Below are 19,206 nucleotides of genomic sequence, written 5' to 3' on the forward strand. Positions count from 1 at the left end.
TTGAAAATATACATTACACATCATACAATATTATGCAGACTCTTTGTTTTTGTTTTTCAATAAAATTCTGTGGCTTCTATTAAACATAACAATAATAAACAAAACAAGATTACTGTGTTTGTCACAAATCAACAGGTGTGCATCATAGTTCTGTACTTTTTGGGCACTTGTACCGTGAAACCGGAACTGGCCTTCCTTAGGTCACCGGCTGCCCCCATTGTGGGCTCTCAGGTCCGTGTGTTGGGAACCTACATCTTGTCTGGTGAGCTCTCTTGCGCTTGCTGGCAGCTTCCTTCCAGGCCCATGATATCCATTGTACATATGGCCAGGCCAGACCCAGTTTCTCCAGACTCCCCTCTTCAAGACCCCGTCCTGGAAATCAACATATGTTCTTGTCTGTTGAGCAGTGTTCTGGGCCTTTTGCGCTCACCTTGTACCCATCCATCCTCCACCCGAGTATCAATGGCTGTTGACACCTATGAACAGGGTCGTACTGGGCCATAAGATTGTCTCAGGCACCAATGAAAACATGGCACACAGTTCGAAGTCGCTATTCATTCCTTTTCAGGCACTGTTTGAATATTACCCAAAGGTGATTATTTTGATGAAAAGGTGATGCAAATTGAGCATGTAAAAAAAAATATATGCAGCAACAGTGTTCACTACTACTAGCCGCATATTGAAGTAACTCATCAAACTGGCACACATGGCCCAAAGAATGATGCCACTTTCATTAAAAAAAAAGACCTGCACAAGCCTTTTGTGTTTGTGTTTCAACCCTGGCCCTATAGGCTGTATGAGCAGGCCTATGCCTATGTGCTTGCAAGGGGGCTGTTCGTCCAAGTAAGGGTAGGTCACATATTTACTTCTCTATGTTTGCTTCAAAGTAGAGCCCAGGCTTTCATGGATGAAGTGAGGGCCAATCGATTCAGCCTCTGCAGCCTGCACTTTACCAACGATATGTACGAACAATCAAAGTATACAAAAAAGCGTCGACCCGCAATTGTTCGCAAACTGCTTCCAAATGCAATTCCAACTCAATTTTGGCACACGCTGACTCAGGCAAGTAGTGGACGATTAATTTGTTATGTTTGTTGTTATGGACGATGGTCTGCATAAATAAGTATTCTCTATGATCTCTCGATTTATTTAAAGTAGTGTATCGAAAAGGTTACTTCATGAACGGTTTAGAGCCTTCGGTGTTTATTTACATCAAAGTTGTATTACTCAAGTTTCCACAGTTACCAGATTCAACAGAATTTGCTATACTTTAGTATACCTCATCTATCTCCGCTTTCGGGAGCCTCAAATAAATCAGTGAAATGTGACCCTTAGTAAAAACTTCCATAGTGCCCTTTAAAAGTCGCGTAATGTTTTCGAAATGTGTTGTTTGACATATCCTTCTTTATGTAGAGCACACTGATGTAAGGACAGACCCCGACCAGTGACGAAACCACCAACATGTCTAATATTCCAATCGTGAGCCCCACTGACTTGCACAAAGTGATGTTTTAGAGTGTTGGATGTGGCCACATTTCTAATACTAATTTACCTTTTCCATTGTACTATTTGACAATTGGCTAAAAATGAAGTAGCAAGATTCTGCATCAATTACTTTTCCGGAGTAAACATCAACCTCACTCGCCTATCAAGAAATTATATTGTACTAGTCCTTTATATGCGATTGAACTACGTGCATGCATTATGCTTGGAATCTCAACATATTGAAAATTATTATTCATAGTATTGGTTATTTACACAAAATGGCATGTATGGGTGTTTGCCTCTCTGTATGTACCATATGGCATCACATTTTTTCAGTTTCATTTCACTTTTTCATCCGTATTAAAACAAGTACTGCGTTATAGGGGGATGCTGGAACTTCAACTACAATCACTTCCTCCTTAGCAACAGGCCCAGAGTATGAGGTATGCATATTTACAGTTCCCTTTCTAGAATGAAAGGAAATCCTACAAAGGATATGCTTGAAGACTGAAATGCATGTAGCTTTGCACCGTTTCAAACTTTTCTGATTTTGGTTCTAACATTACAGTTCCTCCCTAATGCAGAATAGATTACAAAGGAAACATTACAACGTAAACTACTTTTGAAGGCGACATTATAATCACTATGTTTTGCAGGGCGATCTCAGATCAAGTCCATGTGTCATCTCAGAAGGGTTATCAGGTGAGATCTGAAATGTATAATATGAGCAAATCACGTACACTGTTTTCGAGGGTATGTTCATACAAATGTGCTATTTGTGTTGCAACAACAAACATAGTATATGCTTCATAATCATTTTACAGTACTTTGTGCGGAAGTGTTCTGTGCGATGAATGATTTTAATTTTCAGTACGATTGACATTTTATTTTTTTAATGATTATTCTATTCAAGATGTGGAATTAGAAAAGGCACATGGACCATAGGTATACATAACCTAATATGTAATGCAATTGGGCATCACATTGCATTAGGAATACCATTTTATAATGTTATCATGTTTAAAAGTCCGTCAAGCTGGTTCTGTTTGTAGATATGTAGATATGTTTGTTTGCATGGAAATAAAATTTGCTTGATTTAAACCATATAAAAATGCAAGTTTTTTTTCAGCTTGATGTTGCAGTCGGCAAAGAGAAGGCCACAGTTTAGAAGCAAATTAAGAAAACAAGGGTAAAGAATGAACCAGTTTATTTTGGAGAAGTTTTTAAGCAGATGTTTTAGTCATAGTATGTTTTTAGTTAGAAAACCGTATATCTTCTGTATGTGTGCTATACATTGAGCATGATTTTCTATAAATCTGTTAGAGGCTCAGAAGGAAGAAGAGTATAAAGACTCAGACAACAACTGAAACCAAAGATGTTGCTTGCTAAACAGATTTCACAATGGAGCAAATACTATTTGAGGTGCATCATGGTCCAGTCAATCTTCAGACTTGTGATGCATATGTCCAGTGGCCGGAAAATGAATGGAATCTCAGCTGCGAACCGTACAAAGTTACCATGGACCATTGCTACTTTGTGCAAACTCGACCAGTTGAAACTGAAGACAATGAACATGCATTGCAATTGCTCGCAGACCCTTTGACACAATCTACACCTTGTAAAAATGTTCCACCCAAGAAACATTCAATGTTTCCTGTTTCTCCAATTCATGCTGAAATATCACAGCCTAAACTAACAGACCTTGATGCTTCAATGCAATTGACTGCAGAATTTGCTCAAGATCTCGACTTCAGTTTGCCTAGTTTGGGCGAATTGTCAACCACTGTCGAGTCACAAAACACAGTACTGCCGGATGATTGGCTATTTAAGGAGCAAAAATGACATTGTATTCGACAGCTGCCTGCTAGAGATTGTACAAATGCTGAAATGTGATCATGCATTAAGAGGGAACATATGCGAGGAGCCATTGGTGAATGTGTCTCATGTATTACAAGGCACCAACTTCAAAATCCAGGCTAGCTTTGTCCACCTCCATAATACATTTTCATGGTCTGCTCAACCAATGCTTGGCAAAGTGCCTGCTGGTAATCTACTTTGTTGAGCAGCTTTACTCTTCAACGGATCAACTTTCAGCAACAGTTCCAGTTTCTGTCAATTTGTGGGACTTGAGTTCCTTGCTAAAACCCAGTGTTACAAATATCAAAGGGAATTTTTATTCCCCGCTATTAGTCATGCCTGGAAAGTCAAACAAATTTCAATGGACAGTACATTCTCTGGCAAACGTTTCAGGCTAGCTGGAGATGGACAGTGTGACAGTCCAGGATGTTCCACTAAGTACTGCACACACCCCTTTCAAGACATGGGAATAAAAAAAATGGTGAGTTCCATGATCGTGCAGGTGTCTGAATGTACATCGTCTGTGGCCATGGAGAAACATGGTTTCATTAGACATCTGGTATCCAGGGGAATGCAAATAGACCTGATAGCCACTGACAGGCATGTTTCAATAGCCAAGGCCATGCGAGAGCAGTTTCCACACATTCAGCATCAATTTGATGTATGGCACGTTACCATCATTGACAAAATTACAGCTGCCGGTAAAAATAAAAAGGGTTCTAAAAATATTTTTAAGTGGTGTCAGTCTATCAGCAACCATCTTTGGTGGAGCTCCAAAACCTGTGATGGATCTTTAGATATTCGAGTTGAAAAATGGCATCCATTGATGCACCATTGTTGCAACGTACACTCATGGACAGAAAACCAAAATGTCCACAAATGTGCACACAAACCTTTATCGAAGGAGCAGGAACGCAAGAAGAAGTGATTGTTGCCACGTTCCCCTGCACACAAAGTACTTGAGAGGATCGTGTATGATAAAATGCTTTCAAGAAACCGGAAGGGACTCACAGAATTCTGTCATACTGGAGATTGGGAGGTGTTACATAATATGTGCCTAAAGTACATGCCAAAAAGGTTGCATTTTGGCATAGACGGTATAGAGGCCAGAACAAGACTACCTGTACTTGCGCTCAACGAGAATGTCGGGAGGGAACAAGCAAAAACTGCTGCAACATTCGGGATGCTTTGTTACCTCATGGCCTTTATAAAACAAGGGAAACAGTGGGTGACCATGCCAATATACCAGGAAATGGATTTGGAATCTGTGAAAGATCTGACATTGACTGTGTTGGCTATGCATTCTCATGGAATGTATCCTTATTTTGTTCCCAGGACACATAAATTGCCACAAAACATTGCAAACAAGCCTTGCCCTCCAAAATCGGAACTTGTTGAAAAGTTGACTTGCAGATTTAAATGATTTGTAGCTGTCTTCAAAATCTGCTCAAAATAACATTTGAACTAAAAAGAAACTGTCATTTTTTAAAAATTTTTTTTATTAAAATGCATTTGGTTTACATCTTAAACCTTACATTTATCATTCACATTCAATCTACATTGTTTTCCTTATAAAAAACGGCAACATCTTTGTCTTTTATACTTCTTCATTACTGTTACTGTTTTCCAGCATAATAGTTTCCCAGAAGTGAACTATGGTTGCAACCATCTTTCTATTAGATTTGACTCCATCTTTCTTCTTTTTCCATTTCTACTGGGGCACTAAGATATTTGTCGCTGAAGAGCAGTCTTTTTTGATTTAGTGCCTCGCATTCCATAATCACATGATAGAGAGTTTCTGTTTTTCCTATTGTTTGACAGAATCTGCAGTCGCTATTTGCTTTTTGCTTTTATTTTGGCTCCATTTCCCCTGAACTTCTCTTGTTGGAAGTAGGTTCAGTCTGAATCTTAAAAACATGTCTCTAATTCTTTGATCCGGGTATAATTGTAGGTAGTATGGAAGTTGGTTGAGTGATCTTGCCTCTCCCTCGCATTTCAGTGTCATTTTAGATTCGGTCTTTCTGCTCTTGAGTTTCGATCCAATCAGTTCGGCTCAGCTTCTTTTTTGCGATTTGAGGCATTTTCGTCAACGTCTCCAATGTAATTCCTTTTTTGTTACATATACTCATAGACGCTTCTTTCCATTTGTTTAGTGTAGCATCATTAACGTGTTCTTGTGAAGTTCTTAGTATTTCCAATGCCGGTATCTTTTCTTCGCTGTTCATTTTCCTGAATAGATCTAATATTTTCCATTCTATTATTGATTCTAGTGATTGTAGGCCCAGTTCATAACGAATACGTGTCATTGGCATGTTCTGGGGTAGATTTAATACTTTCCGCCAATAAATCGCCTCCAGTTTCATCCATATGGTTCTGTCATGGTTGATCATAGTTTCAGCACCATATGCAAGGATCGCTGTCACCCTTTGCTTGTAAAATGTTACAACTGGTATGAGAGAAAATTTCCTGAATTTCTTATGTATTGACAGACCTTGTCTGGCCAGCATTCTGGTTTTAGCTTTTAACTGTTCTGCCAATGGCGCTTCTGTCAGTGATTGATTGATCCATATCCCTAGATATTTATAAGTTGTGACCTGGATCAATTTTTCTTCCTGGAGGTAATAATTAAAGGTTTTATTCCCTTTTGATTTCTTCTTTGTCAGATACATAATTCTTGTTTTCTTGATGTTTATTGTTAGTTAATTTTTTCCATGTATTCATGAGTTTTGTTTAGGGCTTTTTGTAATCCGAACAGTGTTTTTGCTAATAGAATAATATCATCTGCATATATCAAACAAGGTACTGCAGTCGAATTTAATTTAGGCGGATTAATGCTCGGTGTACATATGGACTCTTCATAATCCGACGTGAACAGTGCAGCTTCTAGCGGACACCCTTGCTTTAAGCCATCCCAGGCCATCCCAGGTGTTAATTTGCTTTGTTATTATTCCGTCCGATGTCATTCTCACTTGTATTTTTGTGTTAGTGTACAAGAGTTTTATTGGTTCTAGGATGTCGCTAGGACATCTCCATTGTTCAAGTTTGTTCCAAAGAAAGTTTCTATTGATTTTATCATAGGCTAGGCTCAGGTCGACATACGCTTCTATTGTATTCGTTTTTGTTCTTTCCGCTTCCTGTTTCATCAGATTTAAAATCATAAGATTTATATTTGTACCGACATTACGCACAAATCCTGTTTGTCGCACTGCTTGATGTTTTGTTTGTTTAGCCCAAATGTTTAATCTTGTCAGTATAAGGTTGCCAAAAATTTTCCCTAACGGGTCCAGGAGCGCCAACGGTCGGTAGTTCTTTGGCTCCTTAGATGATCCTTGTTTATATATTGGGATTAGTGTTGCTATTTTCCAGGAATCAGGGACATTTTTCGTACGGTTAATCTGGTCTATAATTTTACCACAGAATTGTGCCCAAACTTTAGGGGTTTTTTTTAATGTGGCATTTGACATGCCGTCCGGCCCGGAGCCCTTGATGTATTTAGTTTTTTTATTCTGTTGGTAATTTCATCAATGTCGTATCTTATGTTCCATGAGTTTTGCGTGTGTTGCTGAATTTCATTCGTTACTGTTGGTCTTTCTTCGTAGAGTGCTGTAAAGTACTCTACCCACGCGGCTTCTGGGACATCCACTATCTTTGCATCCTCTGAGTTTTCATTCGATTTCAAGAGTTCCCATAAACGTCTGATGTTACAATTTTTAAGGGAAGCCATCATAGATTCAGCGTTTTCTTGATCTTGCATCATTTTAGCATTTTTATGCCAGTTTTTGAATTTTTGTTCTGCTTGGCCAATTATTCTTTTTTTGGTTTGTGGAGATTCCTTTTGCGCTCTTTTAATGATCGCTTTTTTTCTTTTTTCTTATAAATATATTTTCGTTCTGGCTTTGAGTAATGATTCAATCGCTGCTTCATTTGGAATTGGTTGGTTAACCATCCATAATTTATTTTATTGGAATCTTCTTTCTTTGAATTCGTTAATGTTTCTGTGATTTCATTTAATCTGTTATGTGGAATTCTCAAATGATTAATTCTATTTGATAGTGTCAGATTGGGTAAATTTATTTTGAGTCGTTCTCCTTTGTTCATTTGCCATGAGCGCTTTAGTATATAGTGGTCACTATGTTCGCTAAATAGATTTTTGGCTTCGATTTTAGCTTGAGTAATTCCCTTACTAGTATAGATATAATCGATAATTGATTTGGTTTTTCCTCTTGACCATGTTGGTATCGGCTTTGTTGCTGCATTGAGGGCATCCCATCTTTCCAAGTTTCTATTGCGTGTCTCTGTTATCCACCTTCGTGCTCTATGTTCCAGCAGTTGGTCTTCTATTGGTTCTCCTTTATCGTCAAATAGATGCAAGTTGAAATCTCCACATATAATAAATTCGACATCTTGATACTCCTGTGCGATGTTGTCTATCTTAGTAAAGATAATATCTATTACCGTTTCTTCTGGCACTTTCCTTGGATTCCAAAATACATTGGTGATGTTTAAGTGTTGGGTCCTTGTAGTCTCTTTATTACTCTGTGGTTGTGTCATCGCTTGCATTTTGACTAAGGTGTTTTGCGCCCAATTTCCTATGTTCTGATATTTGATCATTTCTGTTACCAGGTCTTGACTGATTAAGGTAATAAGTCCTGCCGATGGTCTGCCTCCATTGTTGTTAATTGCAGGGTTCATGTATATAAGAAATCCTTCGCATACTGGGGGCGCTGTTAGCCATGTCTCCTGTAAGCATATCACTTCTACTGAGTTCAGCTCAGGTCGTTCCATTTGGGAAAGATGCAAGTGTCCCCTAGTATTCCATGAACATAGTGTTACTGTGTGTTTGTTGTTTCCTGTTCGTTGTTATTGTCTCGGTTTTTTTGTTTCCTCGTGTCTACTCTTTCCCATACTAATTTCCCGCCAGAAGGGTGATTTTTCAAAATTCCATCTGTTAGGTGTTTTGTCGTTGTATTGTCTTGGATTCATTGTTTTTTGCTCATCCTTGTACCATCTTTCTTTCTCGTTTTCATTCCATCCTTTATTTTCATTGTATGAATTGCTTACAACACTACTGATGTCAGAGTATGTTCTGTTACTCTCTTGCTGAGTCATGATGGATATTTCTTTCGTTTCATTGGCCAATTTGTCGTCATTTGACACTCTGAATCCGCTTACTTCCAGTTCTTCAGTACATGATGATATTAAACTCTGCAATTCCCTTGAGTAACAGTATATCCAGATTTTATCCAATCTTTGTTCATCTCTAAATTCAATTAATTTCAGATCTTTTGATTTTAACCTTTCCAGTTTTGGAATTGTCTTAAAGAGGCGTAATAGATTGGTTCTATTCATCACAATGTTAGCCTCTTTTTCCGATCTTCCTTCCAGCTTTAGTCTGATTACACTTTCTTTGTAGTAAGGGTCTACAAATTGTGGTTGTTCAAGCTGCGATCTTTCTTCATTCCTGACTTGTTTCTTTCTTCGTTCAGATCGTTCATAACTATCTTTGTTTGTTACTTCAGGCTGTTGTTCCTGTTCTGATCTCTCTAGTCTTGTTGTGTTCAGGGTGCTATTTCCTGTATACAGATCTCCATCAGAAATGTCTTCACACGATAGTTCAATTGATATATATGATCCTGTGATGGTTTCCTCATAACAGTCAATCACAAGCATAGATGTGGGATTTGGTTGTGGTTCCTGTTGCTCGTTTCCTATTTTGTCTTCGTTTTGAGCATTCTCTGATTCGTGTATTGAATATGTGGAAAGGTTCAACAAGGATTCAATGTTTCCTTCTTCACTTGTTAAAGCACTAACGGACTGGATGTTATAGCCATCTCTTATTATTTCTTGGGTTTGGTTGGTTTCTTCTATTCCTCTAATTCCAGTGTCACTTTCTTTTATTACTGGGTCTACTGTGCTAATTTCTTTGTGTTTTTGGGGCTGTGATTTTTTGATGTTTTCCTTAGCACTTTGAGCTAGATTCCTAAGAAATGCTCTAGATCCCCTTTGTTGTTTTTTGGTCTGCTTTTTTGCTGCTAGCGTTTTTGTTTTATTTGAATTATTCCGTGTCTGTTGTTCGAATATGCTATAAATTACATTCCCTTGTGTTTTCTCACTCTGATGATCTATAGTATGTGTGGTTAATTCCACAATCCGGTTTGTAGGCTTTTTACTTATTTTATTCCTTAGTTCTTCAGATGTCAGGTCTATTAGGAGAATGTCATTATGACTCTCTGCTTCGTCATTATGATGGTTCTCCCTCCTAGACTGTGCGCTGTCCCCTCTTGTCTTAGCGGGACCTGCCTTTGATGCTCCAGACATTTGTTCTTTCTCCTTTTGGTTTTTTCCTTCGCTGTTATTCCTCGTTAAAGATGTCTTTGTAAACGAGATTAAGGCTTCCATGAGTGTTGCTTTATCCATTCTGTCCTGTCTTGCTATCTCTGCAAGACATTGTTGCCATATATAACTGTTTTCTGCTTCTGTGCTCAGCCGTTCTTGTATTTTATGTATCAGTTGTTCTAGATTCTTTTGTTTGGTGAATATGGAATTAAGTATCGTAGTATGTTCTTTCGTTGTTTCATTGCCTGCTTCTTGTAGCTTTAGGTAGGGTATCATTGTTTGCGTTGTCACAGCTATCAGCATATTCTGTAGATCCAGCATTGATGTGGCAACTGACTCCTGTTTGTTTCCTGGCTTAGGTGGACAGTCGCCAACAGTTTCCTCTGACTTATGGGCTGTTTCCTTGCCATTTGTTTCCATGTTTGCTAATTGCGTCTTATTTACAGTTGTATAGCTTGAGTCAGCACAGTTTTTCCAGTTATTAGTTTCATTGCTTGTTTCCAATGATCTTTCAGCCAAATTAGCTTGTTTTTTGTTTTTCCTATTTATTTGTTGTAATTCCATCAGTGTTTCAATTTCTGTTAAATCCAGCGATAGGCGTTCCATTCGACATTGACTCATTGGAGCAGTTTCTTTTATGAATCTTTCTGATTTGGTCGCTCTTTGATAGTACAATTTCCATTGTTCTTTTGCCTTTATGGCCTTTTCTTTCTGCGATAGTAATGGGTGATCATATTTACTGGTATCGCTTTCCTGTGTTATAGTTTTGGAACAGAGCTTTTGTTCAATAGCTGTTTCCAATTCTTTGATTTGTCTATTGTCTGTTTTTGTCTCTTGATCCTTTTCCCCTTTCCTCTGAGGGTAATTTTTTTCTTCGGCATTTGTAGCTTTAAGGTTTGTCCATTTATTGCACTGTTGGTCGCAATTTTGTTGAATGGTTTCTCCTTCCTGCGTATCATCACCTGGTTTGTCTTTTAAGGGTAGCAATAGATCATGGTTTTTCCCGTTTATGTTGTTGTTTCCTCCCTTTGTGGGTCTTTTCTCTTTAGGTGGTGTGCTGTCTGGTAGTTCCAACTGGCTCAGGTTGTGCCCCTCTTCCATGACGCTGCTATTGCTGTCATCTTGTTTCATCAAATTTTCTGACATCAATTTAGTTTTTTGTCTCGTATTTTGCGTGACAATTGTTGGGTTAATGTTGCTTTGGTTTCTTCTGATACGGTCGTCATTTTTCTGTGATTCACTTTGTTTTTCCTTGGAGCAGATTTTACTTGCTCCGTTTCTCGCCGTTCTCACTTTCCGTTCTCCCTCCTACTGCTGCCACTCCGCGTTCAGCACACGCTATTAGCGCGCCGCGGTCGCCGCTCACGTTCCCCGCCTCTCCTTCGGTACAGGAGCTCGCTCTCCCCGCAGGCGCGTCCGCGCCGTGAATGGTCTCGGCAGCTTCAGTACTAGGTAGGTCGGCGTCAGGGTCGGGGGATGATTGTAGTTTCTCTATACGTGTGGGGGTTAAAGGACTTACTCCCGCAGTCCCCCCACACAGTTCTCCTTCTGTTATGCAATCCACACCGTATCTTGGGTGCGAGATCTATAATACTCGCTTTGTACTGCAAATTAGTTTCAAAAACAATAAAACAAGGCGCGAAGGAAACACTATGGTGCTCTTTTCTCGGCTGCTTGTATTCGAGGTTTCCTCAGTTTTGCAGCGCGGGGGTCAAAGGACAGTTCCCGCAGTCCCCCCACGCTGCGCTTTATAGATTTACCCGGCTTCCATGGTCTTAAATTTCCCTGGTAATGTCCGGTAATGTCTGTTATACTCAGTCAGCTGAACTCTTTAACACTTTTGCTGGTGTAAAGTACAAGGACGTGTTCTCATTTCAGCTTGTATTTATATTGTTTCACCTAATAGAGTTTCTATCAGTGTTCGATTTTCACGTTTAACATGGGCTTATGTGCGCACCATATATTTCAAGTTGTATATGCGCAGCGGGCTGATCTTACCTGAGTGGGTCGTGTCCTCCGATCCGCTGATCCCGCGGACTCCAGCAGACTCCACACTCTACCTCTACACTCTGCGCTACTCTACTTGATATTCAATTAGTTACTCCAATATCAGGCTCTACTTCATACAAACTTGTTTCATCTCTTAAACCAGCATAACCTGAATTTACCGCCAAGGGAGTCGCCATCTTTAGGAAGAAAATAGTACCAGAAAACTGTCATTGAATATTAGACCCTAAGGTCAAACTCCCCTAGAATAACTGTGTTAGCCTGAATCTGATTTATTGGTTTATACTGTGCCTAGTATCTGTGTTTCACTAGCTCAGAGAAATATATTGTCCAGTTTGTTTGTTTGTTTATTATTTTTAATGCACCAGAATACCCTAAGGTAACAGGGCGCAGCAGTTACATGGATTTGCAAAACTTAGTTATATCAACGATAATATGTACATACACATGAGCACAAGAAAATGACAGGAATATATACACATATACAAATTAACACAGGTATAAAAAAACATATACAAATGGCAATGGATATGCAAGACCTAAGGACTCTGAGTATTAGATGGCTTACGTCTTCAGCCAAGAGATAGTCTTGGAACGGAAGTTTTGGTAAGGCAAGTCCATTCTGAGAGTTGGTGGAAGGGAGTTCCACAATTTGGCCGCTTTCACTGGGAAACCGTTGCCTCCTATGGTGGATCGTTTATAGTTAGGGACAGAGAGGCAGTCTCTATATACTGATCTTGTGGGTCTCAGAGACGTCTGTCTGTGAAATCTGTCGATGAGGTAGATAGGAGCAGCATTATTGAGGGACTTGTGGGTAAGTGAAGCGGTTTTAAGGAGAATTTTATCCTTGATGGATATCCAATTGTTCTGTTGGCTGTATACTGTGATATGGTCCCTTCTAGAGATGCCTAGTGCCGCTCTAAGAGCGTTATTCTGGAGAATTTGTAATTTACCAGTGGTAGCTTTTGAGGACCCAAGATAAAGAGTGAGTCACCACTTATACCATTTATATCTGGAGGAGAGCTACTGGTGGATTTAATGTTAGGTATAGTCGAATACATAGTGAGTGGAAGTTGGGGTGGCATGCTAAATAGTACTGTAATATTTGTAAGGAGCAAGGAGCAGTCAGACAGGCAAATAAACAGGGGAGACATGCTAAGAAGTTATAGCAAATATGTTCATGGAGGGTAATTAGTCTGGTGCTTGGGAGAGAGACTTGAACTAGGGTCGATGGAATGATATGTCTCTTGGACTGTGTAATGGCAATGGACTTGTCACAGGGCAGGGAGAGGAGCTGATCTCAGTTAAGGGAGTGGGTAGTCTCAGTGCTCTTGAGGCGTGTATCTCTTGCACAGGCAGTGACAGAGCATCAGTGGGCACTATAAAGGAGCTGACCATGCATTGGCAGTGCTATGCCACCATGAGAGGCTGACATTATTTGGAAGAAAGCGGATTGTTTCTGGTGCACGTAGGTGGCACTTGGAAGTAGTCTAGGAACACTGGTGGCTAGCAAGCAGTAATGACCTGTAGACAGGATATGCATGCATTATGAGCCATCAAAAATCTTGATAAGGCAATAGGGCAGTCTGGCATGAGCAATATGTAGAGTCAAGACTGGATTAAGATGACATGTGTAAACGGATGCAAATCAAACAGTACATGTTCACCTAGAAGCACTAGATCCTAGATCACTAGCAGTTGATTAGAGTATGTGATTTCTTGCTGAGCGTCACGGTACAACTGATAGGGTCTACTACCCTGGTATTACTGAAAGTAATGTAAATGTAACTATTGGTTTTAACTTCCCTAAAACACCTGTCATGTGTTCCAAATAAGGTTAAATGCTTTGGTCTGTGTACCGAAGGCACGCTAAAGGCAAGCCTGTCTGTACCCATCCGTGCACGGACGCCACAGGACGCCTTTGCCCATGTAGCTCCGCGCCCTCTCCCTTATGATCATGCTCTGTTGCTCGCTCTTGCACCTATAAAGACCCTTTGGCATATGGGCTTCAAAGATGTATCTACCATCTCCAATAACATTTCCACGGCGGCAATCCGCTGTGCCCTGCTCAGCTCTCGCTCGCTGCCGGCTCATGCCCTGGAGTGCCATGATCTTATTTCCAACTACCAATTTGACCTACTGTTATTAACTGAAACATGGCTTACAGAGTCCTCTGGCCCTGCTATTGTTCAGATCCTTCCCTCTGAATATGAGATAATACACGTTGACCGTCCCTCAGCTCACCCTGGTGGTGGTATAGCCCTTATTTTCAAAACTAAATTCAGAGCCTCCTATACTATTCCTGATCACAATCTAAAAATGGAATGTTGTTTATGTCGCATACTGGTTTTCCCCATGTGCACTCTGTTTATTCTGTTGGTCTATCGCCCACCTGGGTATGATGCCCAATTTTGTGAACAATTTCCTAATCTTGTGCTTGAGCTTCAAGCCAAACATTCTGGTCCCCTTATCGAAGGAGATTTTAATCTCCCTGTGAACACTGCCTCTATGTGTCCAGCTACTCACTTCTTATCCTCTATGCAGGACATGGGTTTCCCCCAGCTGATCTCTGAACCTACCCACATTTGTGGGAATACTCTTGATTTTGTTTTTGCCCCTATAGCTGCTCTTTCTTCTATCTCTGTTAGTCCTACGCTCTGGTCTGACCACTTTGTGATAGCTTTCTCTTACCTTCTTCAGGTTCCCCTCCCCCGGCCTGTTAAACCGTCTGTTTTTAAACGCAGCTGGCTGAGAGTATCCAGCCTTGACCTGACCTCTGCTCTGCTTGCTAATTCTGGCAATGCTGTGGATTGCTCCTTAACTAAGCTTGAAGCCGCCTTCCTAGCCTCGGCTGACCTGCTAGCCCCTATCAAACTTTGTAAACCCAAAACTCGTACCCCCGAACCCTGGTTTACTGATGATCTCTTAGCACTTAAATTGCACTGCCGTCAGGCAGAGAGAAAATGGCGTCTAGATTACTCCCCCTCTGCTAAGAACCTATTTCGCTGTTCTTTGTCCGCCTATCATAAGGCTCTGATCACTGCTAAAAAATTCTACTATAGCTGGAAAGTTCAATCAACGCTTAATAAACCTAAAGCCCTCTTTGATCTTGTCCAGTCTCTCTCTTCCCCGAGACTGGTAAGGCCTCGGTCTCTCCTTCGCAAGGCCTGCGTTACTCTCTTTCTGATTTCTTTCTTGAAGAAATCTCTACTATCCGTGACCACATAAAGGCTGGTTTACCGTCACTCACAGCCCCAAAAATTGTCACTTCCTCTCCTTCTCCAACTGCTTCTTGGTCCTCGTTTCCACAGTTTTCTAACTCTGACGTATTGTCAGCTATCTCTAGACTAAAGTCTGCATCTCCTAACAATGCTATACCTCTTATTCTTCTAAAGGAGGTATCTGCTGACCTCATTGAGCATATCATCACTGCTGTGAATACTTCCTTCACCACAGGGTTTATTCCTCCCTCTCTTAAGCACGCTTTGGTTGTCCCCCTTCTTAAGAAGCCGTCTCTTGATCCTGATGTTCTGTCCAATTATCGTCCTATTTCACTTCTTCCTTTTCTTATGAAGTTGATGGAGGCTTTGGTGTCCCCTCTTCTCTCTAACTTTCTTGAGTCCTCTCATTTCTTTGATCCTTTTCAGTGTGGTTTCTGCCCCGGGAGGGGCACTGAATCTGTCTTGAACTTGGTACTTGATGACCTGGTACGTTTGGTGGACAAGGGTGGTGTCGGAGCAGTCCTACTCTTGGATTTGTCGGCTGCTTTCGACACCGTCGATCATTCCATCTTGCTCTCTCGCCTCTCCAACTCTGGTCTATCTGGCCGGGTCCTTGATTGGTTCACATCGTTTCTCTCTGATCGCTCTCAGTCTATCTCTCTTCCCCCTTTCCGCTCTAAGTTGGCTACACTTCTCTGTGGTGTTCCTCAGGGCTCTGCACTCTCTCCTATTCTCTTTAACATTTATATTAGATCTCTTCCGTTTCTTATCCACTCACATGGTTTCCGCTACTATTCTTATGCGGACGACACACAGATTCTCGTCCGCCTGGATCTTACTCAAGCTGAGACTGCTGCACGTCTCAGGAACTGTTTGGAGTACCTTGGACACTGGATAATGACTAATTGGCGAAAATTGAATGGCAATAAGACCAAGGTCCTGGTTGTGGGTACTTCGTCTCCCCTTCTCTTTTGGACTTTGCAATTCTGGCCATCGAGCCTTGGCCCTCTTCCACTTCCGGTTCAATCGGTCCGTAACCTCGGTGTCAAAATCTCTGCCTCTCTGTCTCTTGACAATCAGGTGGCCAGTGTCTGTAGTGCCGGGCACTTTAAAGTCCGCATTTTGCAGAAAGTCTTGTCTTTTATTCCTGCTGAATGCCAGGCTCCAGTAGTGGCAGTCTTGGTCCTCAGCACTCTTGATTACTGCAACTCCCTCTATTTGGCCCAGCCTCGCTATTTGATCCAAAGGCTTCAACTGCTGCAAAATGCCGCCATTCGTTCCATACTCCACCCTCCCTTTGGATCCCACATTTTTGCTCTGCTCAGGAAACTGCATTGGCTTCCTGTGGCCAGCCGGATCTTGTTCAAATCACTGTGTCTGGTGCATCGTGCCTTTTATGGCATAGGTGCCGAGTATCTCCAAGCAAAGTTTGTTCACTACACTCCATCCCACGTGCTGCGCTCTCAGTCTGCGTGCCTTCTCACTGCCCCCTGTTATCGTCTGTCACGTATGGGAGGCCGTGCCTTTTCGGTGGCAGCTGCTAGAGCCTGGAACAAGTTGCCTATTGCTCTCCGGGCAACTGAAGACCACCTTACCTTCCGCTGGCTGTTGAAAACCACTCTGTTTTAGGCCCTCTCTCTCTGCTGTTGTCGGCCACTCTGGATCTTTATTCCTCCTTAGTAACCAGCGCCAAGATGCCTTTGGGTGTACGTGCGCTTTACCAAGTTCATATAATAATAATAATACCTTCAAGCATAGTGTGTTTCTACAAATGTGGTTATATATAATCCGATAGTATTTATTTCCCCCCAAGATTTATCTAGGCCTACTCATATTTAAGTAAGCCATTTATTTTTTCAATACATAGTGTTTCTGTGTTTCTTTGGACTGTTCATATTACAATTTAACTTGTACTAATTCTACAGCCCCCTCTCCCTCCTAAAGCAAGCCTGGCTGCTCTGTCTAAGCTACTCTGAACTCAGGTGGTACAGCATTATACTAAGATAGTAGTATTGGACTGCCTCAGTTGAATGCTTTTACTAAGCCCTTATTTGGACTTTAGAAAAACGGTCCTAACAACCTCCCCATAACAGACGCAATAAGTCATTACAAAAAGGCATATTCTTTATATATGTATGAAGTGGAGGTGCGTCCAGTCGACAATAGGTTTGATGAAAGGGTAATAGAAATGGGTAAAACGGATGTCATCGCGGACATAATATCTATCCCATGGCTCCAGTTGGTTACATGGACCAAGCCCTTGCATCACTTGACAGTTTCCGACCGGCAGAACCGATACCTTTTACGCACAAATATCCCATAAAGGTATTCGATGTTTGCTTGGTTAGCCTGCGCTCCCCAGCTATTCTCACCTTTTGAAAACTGATCTGATACAAAATGGCACATCCTACTCGAATAGTGGGAACCAATTCTTCATCACCTCAGGCCCCTTCCTGACTTGCCACAGCCTTCCCAAGAAGATAGTGACATCACATATAGCATCTGAACCCTCACTGTTGATTGATAAGACAGTATACATGATCCTGCTCCATAGGGGATCCTATTTGGGACAAGAAAGAAAACGTATGCGCTGTGAGAGGATATGTGTGTTTATCTTCCTGGTTCTACGTGTAGTAATGTTATGGCGTGGGTGATGACTGCGCACGTTTGGCTACGCTGGCCACGAACGTCATGAAAATAGGTGGAGAACATCGTTTGGACTAGTGATGTCAGCTTCAGGGGCGGGCGATCTGTATTCTTGTCGCGAGCGCACTTGAATTTAGGGCGATGCATCAACGGATAAGATCGATTACAGTATGCTTAAAAATACATGCCCGAACGATCGGGACAATAACATTTTTGAGCAAAAGTCCCCTTCAAGACTGTTACACTTGAAACAATGACCAGCATACTCACATTCTTTAATGCTGTCACCTATGAAGATTACAACCAAACAGCCTTCATCCTCAAAACTATCTCTGGAGGGCTTGTGGGAGTATGCTCCCTCACGGGAATCCGCATATTCCACATTCCACAGGCTAGGAAGCTGCCCAAAGGAGACCAAAAGGAGGTGTCTTGGGTGAAGCCTTCAATTGTAGATTGGGTGTGTTTGGCGGGACCTTATAGTGGGCAGCCCGTCACCATTGCCTCTTATGCAAAAGGACAGTTACTGGTGCAAACATTTTTGTTGATCAAGCCTTTGTGGCCGCCTCAGGACACATTACCATCAGTGTTAGAACTGGCCAGCGTCTTTGCCCACATTCTAGACCTCCTCAAGTATTCATGAGGAAATCTTCATTTAATGATGCAGATTCAGGCTCCGACTTCGGTTTGCTTGAAGTATTTCAGGTCACGTTGTGGAATTGCATGACTTTTGCTTGCGGCCTCCCTATTCATTTCGAAATATTGGTCTTGGAATACAACTAAGATCATAGATCAGTCTGGCTCACATGTCTCCATTACAGTGGAGGATTTTGAGATCTCCACTTCGGACGCGCTCCCTTGAGTACATACAATTGAAACAAATTTGCCACACAGGTATTCCCATATTTGGAACTCGAGCATGGGTTTATCCATGTTTATGGAGAGCGCTGCAGACAATGCTTTATTTTCCTACGCACTTTTGGGCAAACACAGAAGGCTTCGGTGCCTGATTTATTGAGAATCCAGTGTTATGGAAGGGCCTATGGTGTGCCAGGACTTTATTTTACCTAACAAGGCAGGGTCAGGGGTGGACTGGGAACAAAAAGCAGCACTGGAAATCCTTTTCAAAGCAGCCCATTGCACACTTTCAGCAAGCCCAACCCTTTTTCTATAAGAACGTTTAGAAATAAAATAGGTTACCACACAAATATGCCCAAAATGCAGAGGCCTACCAGGAAATCTCCAACGTTCTCTATGGGCCAGCCCACTCCTGGACAGGGACCTGCCCATGATCTGAAGAGGGGAGGGCATCTTCCACGTTTACAGGGCCCCAACATTCCTTTGGAGATGAAATTAAATTGAAAAAAAGTGGAATGAATAGGACATGGACTCCCTTAAAAGGCAAATGTGCTACACCCTGCATAGAACCTAAAGCCAGATCGTTGAATGTGGTGGGTTTTCACATTACTAGCCAATAAATCAGAAAAGGACCCTTTCTCGCAGCTGTGGTCAGATGCTTGAAGGTTTATGAATCGTTGATTGTCGATGAGGTCAGCCTCAGTTCCACATGTCAATGTCAATCAAGAGATCTACGGTCTAGTAACTCATTCCGCACTGACAAACATGGATAGTTGTAATTTGTACTTAAATTGTATGA

The sequence above is a fragment of the Ambystoma mexicanum genome, chromosome 1p, assembly GCF_040938575.1.
Source record: "Ambystoma mexicanum isolate Mex_15411 chromosome 1p, UKY_AmexF1_1, whole genome shotgun sequence".
Classification (NCBI taxonomy): domain Eukaryota; kingdom Metazoa; phylum Chordata; class Amphibia; order Caudata; family Ambystomatidae; genus Ambystoma; species Ambystoma mexicanum.